The sequence below is a fragment of the Psammomys obesus genome, unplaced genomic scaffold, assembly GCF_907164565.1.
Source record: "Psammomys obesus unplaced genomic scaffold, mPsaObe1.curated_primary_1811, whole genome shotgun sequence".
NCBI classification, from domain to species: Eukaryota; Metazoa; Chordata; class Mammalia; order Rodentia; family Muridae; genus Psammomys; species Psammomys obesus.
Window position 1 is genome coordinate 9,374,121 of NW_026590677.1, and position 9,025 is coordinate 9,383,145.

At 37.5% G+C, this 9,025-nt stretch overlaps 1 pseudogene; it reads left to right on the plus strand.

Annotated features, from left to right (window-relative positions):
• The first annotated feature begins 8,813 nt into the window (after window positions 1–8,813).
• LOC129677659 (leucine-rich repeat-containing protein 14-like) overlaps window positions 8,814–9,025 on the plus strand; it is a 3,005-nt pseudogene continuing 2,793 nt past the window's right edge.

The window sequence follows — 9,025 nt, forward strand, 5'->3', positions numbered from 1 at the left end:
CAATAGGTGAAAGTTGCCACTGTCTGCCGACATTCAAGTGAGCATTCAACAACCATTGGATTTCTCTCTGTAAAGTGATCCTACCAATAGAGATTGGAGTCACTGACAGTGACACTCACTTGGGAAATTAGATCAGTTATTGACTTGTATCAAATCTATTCTTTGTCCTGTCCTGCAATGTAATGATGCTTCTGTTTCCATATCTTTAGATTTAGAATACCTCATTCTTAAATGAGTATTGTGACTATTCAAAAATAGAGCAGTCATCTGTTGTTTTTTTAGTGCTCTTTGATTTTTTAAAAGAATTTTAAAATAATTTATTCTTCACACATTGCAACCCAAACAGTATTTGTTCCCTCTTCTCTTAGTTTCCAACCTAAACCTTCCATCTCCTCCAGTTTCACTCCTCCCTCATTTCCTTTCAGAAAAGAGGAGCCCTCTTAGGGCTCCTGTGCATAACAAGTTACAATAAGACTGCACCAGGCCATGGTAGAGGACAATGCAGCCAATTTTGATGAGAACTGATAGACTAAGATCAGAAAAGAGAGGAGAACCTCCCCTATCAGTGGACTTGGGGAGTGGCATGCATGCAGAAAGGGGAGGGAGGGTGGGAGCGGGAGGGGAGGAGGGAGGGGCTTATGGGGGGATACAAAATGAATAAACTGTAATTAATAAAAAAAAACAGACATGTTCTACTTCCATACTGAAAGGAAAATTATAAATACACAACTTTATTCTGAGAGACACCAAATCCAGATTGTGTTGATCCTCCAAATAAAGATACTGTAGGGATTTAAAATTCTAAAAAAAAAAAAAAAGACTGCACAAACACATATCAAGGCTGGACAAGACAACCAAGTAGAAGAAAAGGGGTCCCAAAAGCAGGCAAGTATCAGAGACATCCACACTCCCATTGTTAGGTGTCCCACAAAAACACCAAGGTACACAACCAGAACATATATGCAGAAGACAAAGCTCAGATCCATTCAGGCTCCTGGACTGTTGCTTCAGTTTCTGTGAACCCCTATGAGCCCTGCATGGCTGATTCTTTGGACTGTGTTGCCATGGTGTCTTCAATGCCTTAGGCTCCGACAAGCCTTTCTCTCCATCTTTCACGGGGTTCCCTGAACTCTGCCTAAATTTTTGTAGTGGTATGAGTTAAATTCTAATAATGTAGATTAAAATTAAACTTTTCTAAAGCCTGTAAGAACTGTCAGCAGCATATGTAGTTAGTAGCAAAAGTTCTCTGGATGCCCTTTTCTCTTTACCTGCTGTCATATCCCACACCTTCTCCCACTCACTTCAGTCTGGATTCTAACATTATTCTTTAAGTAATTATATATACCTTTTCGTTTGTTACACTTGCCTAAGTACTTTTTTTTTTTTTTTACCAATTCTGTTCTTAGGCTTGCAAGTGCTAGTTATGATTATTGGTGAAGTTAACACCACAGATGTGTAGGTTCACAATCACTTTCTATCATTTTCTGAGATTATACAAATTAACCCTGTCATTCGCAGGCAAAATGAAACAGATCAGCAGTTACATAGGAAATTAGAACAAGGTGAGATTTTGGATTGGACTTGATTAGAATGAAGAAATAGAAACAAAAGCATACTTATGGGATATCCCAATACTCTGAAAGAATGTTATTACCATTTCTGAAGATGGGAAGGCTGAATATAACTTGATTTATTCAAGAAAAAAACAGATAGGATTTGAGGTCTTTTATTTCCATGATGACCAAATTGATTTCTCCAAAGGGGAGATTCCAGCTGGGTGACACAGACAACTGAAAGAGAGATTTTTTTTTTTTAAATATTGGCATATCATTATATGGTATATTGTAATTTGATATATGCTTATAGTATATAATAACCAAATCAAAGTAATATCTATTTCTATGCCTTTAACAATTATTTTCATGTGTTGAAAATTTCATACCCTTGAAGTGATTTAGAAATATAGACTGTTTGAGCCAGTAGTTACTTGAGTATGTTAAGAAAGAATCAGATTTCTACCCCCTCCCCCGTTTGGATATGTATTTTTGCATTTGATTGAATAATACCATTTACCCAAATTCATCTTCCAAGTCTCCACACACAGCTAGTCTATTCTGTTTTTCCATGACAATGATTTATTAACAAAAATGATAAGTAAAATGTAGTATTAGCTTTTCTTTGTCAGGCTTATTGCACTTTGTATAGTGAACCCCAATTCGGGCCATATTGTTGACTTAGGTAAAGAAAATTGAAAAATTAAAAGAAAAACCCTGTAAAAAGAATCAATGATTCATCAGGAAAGAGTAATAATTATAAGATGTATGCCCTCAATATGGGAATAAACAAAAATTAGATCTAAATTTGAACACAATAATAGTTAGGGGCTTCAATGTCCTACTTTTCTCAGTAGATCATTTAGACAGAAAATCAATGGAGAAATCTCTTGAGTTTAGCCATACTATAGAACAAAATAATCATATCAGATCTTTTCCAGAACATTTTGTTCAAAGGCTTTTCATATACTTTGCTTTTCATATCCCAGTTAAATATTATTTTGGTTTCCTGATAGTGGCTACTAAAAGTGCTTAATCTTGACTGTTCTATTAACTATTAATTTTTTAAATAGACCTTTTGTAATAATTATTTTGTCCCTTCTGTTCACCTAATGTGTTAAATTACAAGTATAATGAATGATATTGGGATTGTAAAGAGAAAAAAGTGTAAATTATTAAAGGAAAAACTGTAACTCCCTCACCCCAAAGCAAACAACATCAACAGACCAATGGATCCATAAGAAGACACACTGAGAACCTAGAAGCAGACTTTACCAATAGTACAGAAGTCATAGGAAATGTATTGCTTACATTAGTGTTGGGTAATTGTGGAAATATAATAAAATGGTTAGGATTTTATTTACTTTCTGGAAGAATAATAGAGTGCATATATGTGATTTAAAGCAGCAGGAGGGATCTGGGAGGAGTTGGGGAAGAGAAAAACACATGACTAAAACATACCATATGAAAAGCATTTTTAATTTGAAAACATACTCATTTAAAGAATAACAGCTCAATATTACTCAGATAAAAACAAGAGAGTAGAAAGAAGAAACTGAGTCTTTGGGGGAGAGTATTTAACGTGGATGTACCATTAATGGTGCTAACTCCACAATCTCAGCACTTAGACAAGTTTTGAGTTTCTGCATTAACCTATTATCTACTGTTAAATGAAGCTTCTCTAACAAGGCCTGAGTGCTGCGCTAACTACAGGAAGGATACAGGTGTTCATAATGCAGTTTGCTATGGTGTTTGTTCATTGAGCAATGGAATAGTAATAAGTCCCCCCTGGGACCTATGAGCTTTTGAGCTATGGGTTTTTTTTTTTTGTTTTGTTTTTGTTTTTTCAGTATTTACATTATCAGCTTCTGTTTTCTCCTGTGGAGTGGGCCTAAAATCCAACCAGAAAGCAACAGCATCTATGCCACTATTCCATCCATGAACAATAATAGCTGATAGGGTTCACATCTGGGAAAATTGTTGGCCACCTTTCTCTCCCAGCAGACTTATATAGGATCTTCAGATACTATGAAAGCTAACCACAAGCAAAGAAGCTTGTTTTCTACATGTCCTGTGACACAAAAGTATGTGATATTTTCCATAGTAGGGTCGTATTATCAAATGCTGGTGGGCAACCAAGAATATTGACACTACCCTGTATTCCCAGGGATTAACAACAACAAAAAATTTCCCAAGGAGTTTGCTTGACACCCCTGACAAATAACTCTGAGGGAGGTATCCCACACCTTACACTGGGCTTTTTAGCTCACAACCTCTGGTTTTGGGGATAAGCACTGTTCCCTCTGTTGCATTCTAGAAACACCATTGAAAATGGGAGAAAGGACTGTCAGAGTCAAGGTTGGGAAGGACCAGGGTGGAACAGTGTCTTCTTTATGTGTCAGGACTGGTATACTCATGGATTTGCAGCAACTATGGTTGTCTGTATAATATCAAGCCAGTCCTCTGGTTCCCTCCCTTGGACTTTCAATAAATCTTTCCTTCACTTCTTTCTCACCTCTTCATCCAAGTACCAGTGAAATTTTCCTTACCTCCATATATCTGACAGTTATACAAACAAAACCACAGATGCACTTTCATAATCTTTTAGATGGGCTCAATGAAGGAGAATTGTGACCACCACTCAAGTGTTCCCATTCAGCTGGATGAAGCCATACTGTTTTGTCAACCTAATTCCATAACAGTAGTTAGGGTTACCACTTCAGAAGGAAATAATGAGAATGGAAGATAGAAGCTGACTAAGCAGTTAAATGTAAAAAAAAAAAAAAAAAAAAAAAAGCCCTAAAAAGAAGTAATATATTTTTTTTCCTAGGTTAAAAGCCAGATGTTCCTGGGCCTCTTGGCAGCCTTGTCATTGACAGAGATGCCAAAAATGTTTAGAGCCTCTGATTCCTAAATGGCTCTCCTGAAGCTGCAGGTGCAGACTTAGGCAGTTCATGGATCCTTTACTCAAATTACATAGAATCTAAGACAGTTTTGAAGAGAAAAGTAGGCATCTCCTTGTCTGGTTTTTGTGTACATTGCTCCTTGTTGATCTTTTCTCAAGTTCTGGAGATTGAACTTTGGGTCTCACACATGCTAGGCAGTCTGTCTCTCATTTTGGTACTTACCCACATATTTTTAATTATTTTTTTAAGACAGGATTTTGATTACTTTATCCAGGCTGGTCTAGAAGTCACTCTGCACCCAGGCAGGTCTTGTAACTAATGATCCTCTTGATGATGGGCATTCAGATCCCCATCATTCATATAAATACTGGCTGGGTATGGAAACCTGCCTGTAGTTCCTGCCTTGGAAGGCAGAGATGGGAATCCTTGAAGCAACAAGCTCTAGCTTTGACTGAAAAACTCAGCTTCAACGAATAAGGTAGAATCTTGTTGGACAATTATTCCCCACCTCAACCTCAGGCCTCCACTTGCACATGCACAAGTACATATGCAATGCTTCCACACGTATGTGGACACTGACATGTTCAAAACCATACATACATACATGGACACTATAAAAACATGTCAAATGGAAAAACAATAAAAATGGGTAGTCTAACCACATTCACCATGGTTTCACAGGAACTAGTTTTCTCAACAAGTAATTTGTTGACAATTTTCTATTGAACTATATTGATTGCAGCAATGTATAAAGAAAAGTATAATGAAGTCACAATAAAATATACATGATATAGTCCATGGCAAAATGAGAGAGAGGGAGTGAGATATCAGATGGCTACTTTCCAAAACTGTTTAGAGGACCTAGAAAGCACTGGTTGTTCTTCCAGCTGACCAGGGTTAGATTGTCATCACCCACCTAGTGACTTACAGACTTTTTCTTCATCTCCAATCCAGAGGATCCAGCACCCTCTTCTTTTCTCATTCAGTACTGCATTCATGAGGTACGCAGACGTATGCAGGCCAAACATGCACATAAAATAAAAAACTTGAAAAATTAAACAAAAAAAAATTCGAGATAGGGTTTCTCTGTGTAGCCTTGGCTGTCCTGGAGCTCACTCTGTAGACCAGGCTGGCCTGGAACTCAGAGAGCCCCCTGCTTCTGCCTCCTGAGACATGTGCAAAAGTGTGCATCACTACTGCTTAGCTTCGTTGCTCTGTTTCAATGTCAGGTTTATTGGAATGTAGTAATTGTACTTAGTGATGGGTTACACAGAAACATTTTCAAATGAGCATATCATGTGATGTAATCAAATTGATTCCTCCAATTTTCCCCTTTTCCTCTTGTCCCCTCCAACTTTGTTTCCCCAAACAGTCTCACTTGTACTTGCAAAAATATAATTGTATATGTTTATAAAATTCATAAATCCATGAAGATCTATAAATGACAAAAACAAAAGTATTTGTCTTATTGAGTCTGCCTTATTTAAGATGATTATATTCAGCTGTATACATTTTCCTACACATGCCCATTTCTAGATATGAATGTGAGGTACATTCAATTAATCTTCTTCAATACTTGTACATGTAAGTTTCTTGTGAAATCATTCACAATAGTTTATTTATGCAATTAGCCTAAGTGTCCTCTGTGGGTAAATGGAGCAAATCCTAATTTTTCAGAATTTCCTTTGTTTTTTAATTTGCCCCAAGCAACGGTCTACCTAAGTATAACATTAGACATATTGTTAGCTCCCTGACTTTGATTGACCTCAGCACAAATGGGTCTCTGCTTTGACCTTCTAGTTTTCTTTTTCTGTTTGGAGTTCATAAGGGAAATTAGTGACGTTAGGTTTGTACAATATCTTTTCCTTTGAATGAGGGAGAAGAGACTAATTATACCTTTTTTTGTTTTAAAGAGAACATTCATGTGTGTGTGTGTGTGTGTGTGTGTGTGTGTGTGTGTGTGTGTGTGTAGGTCAAAGGACAACATGTGGGAGCAGTTTCTTTCCTTCTGCTTTGTGATTGACTCCTGGGGACTCCAGGTCATCAGGCTGGGAATCAAATATCCTTACCCATTAATCCATCTTGCCTGCTTACCTTCTAGTTTTAAAAACATTTTAAAGGGATTCTCCCCTGGAAAATGTAATCAGTTTAACTATATTTCACCTAGTAAAAATGTGATATTATTTCATGATGGTTTATATTTATATATTTTCCATAATTTTTAAGATCGTTTATATTGAGTGGGTCATAGTTTGTTGTTTAGGTTAAAGGTGACTACATGGAAATAAAAAAAAATTCTCCAAGAAGTAGAAAATGAGAAGAAGCCAGACTTTCTCACTCAGTATTTGAGAGCATGTACCAAATGATAATTATTATAATTAGCAATATTTCAACACTGTCAAGTGGTTCTGCTGAGCCGCATGCTTGCATTATCTGAATGCATCCTGTTCACACCCTTATGTGATTGGAATGTATCTGTATCTCCATTTTAAATATGAAATAGGCTCAGATTTTTTGTGTGTTTGTTTGTTTTCAGACAGGGTTTCTCTGTGTAGCCTTGGCTGTCCTGAACTTGCTTTGTAGACCAGGCTAGCCTCAGACTCACAGAGATTCGCCTGCCTCTGTCTCTCTGAGTGCTGGGATTACAGACCTGCACTACTGTGCCCTGCTGGTAGGCATAAATTTTTTAGTTGTTGTTGTTGTTGTTTTTTCCTTTGATGAGAGATGGGAAAAAAAAACCTGCTCAGATGTGGCAGATTGGTAGTTCAGTCACCATGTGGATATCAGAGTGAAGGGAGAAGGGGCTGCCCCTATCATGAACACGGTTAACTGCTCTTTGATCACTCGCTCCTGGTGATGCTGCCTTATCAGGCCATGGAGCAAGAGGATCCAGGCAGTCCTGATGAGTCTCCATAAGCTATGAGCGGATGGCAATGGTGGAGAACTCTCCCTTTCACTGGACTAGGGGAAGGGGGTGGGAAGGAAGAGGGAGGCAGGGACGGGGATGGAGTTGACAGAGAGGGTTTCAGGTGGGATATATAATAAATAAATTGTGAAAAATAATAAAAATTAAAATTATTTAAAAAAAACAGATATGGCAGGATGTGACTAACTGTATTGTATTTGATTGGATGGTAATATGGAAAAGAAAAAAAAATTATAGAAGCAGTATTGTGGGATAAAAGTTGAACAACAAATAATTAGGACTTTGTCCAGTAAATCCAACCATAAATTATGACCTGGCTTGGTCATGCATATACATGCATGAACTACCCCACCAAATACAGTTAGCTTGATTTGTTAATGATTTAGTCACCTCATTTTGGTTATTTTTAATTGCTTTACTTTGTCCTTGCTGTCAATTGGTTCTAGAAACCTATCAGTAAATTTTCACTGAAATTCTGTAGAAGTTCATGATCCTTGCATCATATGGTATAGTATTGGCATATAAGATACTGTGTTCTTCATTATAAATGAATTCATCAATAAATTATTTATAGTTCCTAAATCAGTGAAAATACTATGTGAGCTATTGTGCTACATTACTTAGGGAATAGAAGAAAGGAGACATCTTGTACAATAGAAAGGTTTTTCAGAATATTTTCTATTAATGTTGGGTTGAATTTGTTAATGAAGGACTAAAGATACAAAAGGGTGTTTTGGCTACATGAACATTAATATTATTTTTAAAAACCTGAGTTATACAAAACTGTGTATTTGGAGAAGTAACATTCCTTTTCCTTTTTTCCCCCCTTAGGCATCTTCCACTTTTTTAAAAAAATATTTTATTAATTACACTTTATTCACTTTGTATCCCTCCATAAGCCCCTCCCTCCTCCCCTCCCGGTCCCATCCTCCCTCCTCCTCCTTCACGAATGCCTGTCCCCAAGTCCACTGAGAAGGGAGGTCCTCCTCTCCTTCCTTCTGATCTTAGTCTATCAGATCACATTGGGAGTGGCTGCATTGTCATCTTCTGTGGCAGACGGTGAGACTTATGGCCAACTGTTGGGCAGAGTGCATGGAATCTTATGTAAGAAGTGGGAAATAGAAAGAGCTGCAGAGGACAGGAACCCCACAAGGAGAGCAACAGAACCAGAAAATTTGAACACAGGGGTCTTCCCAGAGACTCCAACCAAGTACCATGCATGGAGATAACCTAGAACCCCTCACAGATGTAGTCCATGGCAGTTCAGTGTCCAAGTGGGTTACATAGTAATGGGAAGAGGGACTGTCTCTGACATGAACTCATTGGCCTGCTCTTTGATCACCTCCCCCTGAGGGAGGAGCAGCCTTGCCACTTCTTCTTTCTTATTTCATTTTCTTATTTCCCATTTGCTTTCTGTCTTTCCCCTCTATGGATAACCAGTGCATTCAGTTTTGGGACTATTTTCTCCTGTACTTTGCAAAAAGGAGAAGGTATGTGTTTTGTTATATTGTCTTCTTACATTAAAGGTAACAAGATTCATCCTTCTTAGTCTTAGTTTCTCTTTCTTTCTTTCTTTCTTTCTTTCTTTCTTTCCTTCTTCTTCTTCTTCTTCTTCTTCTTCTTCTTCTTCTTCTTCTTCT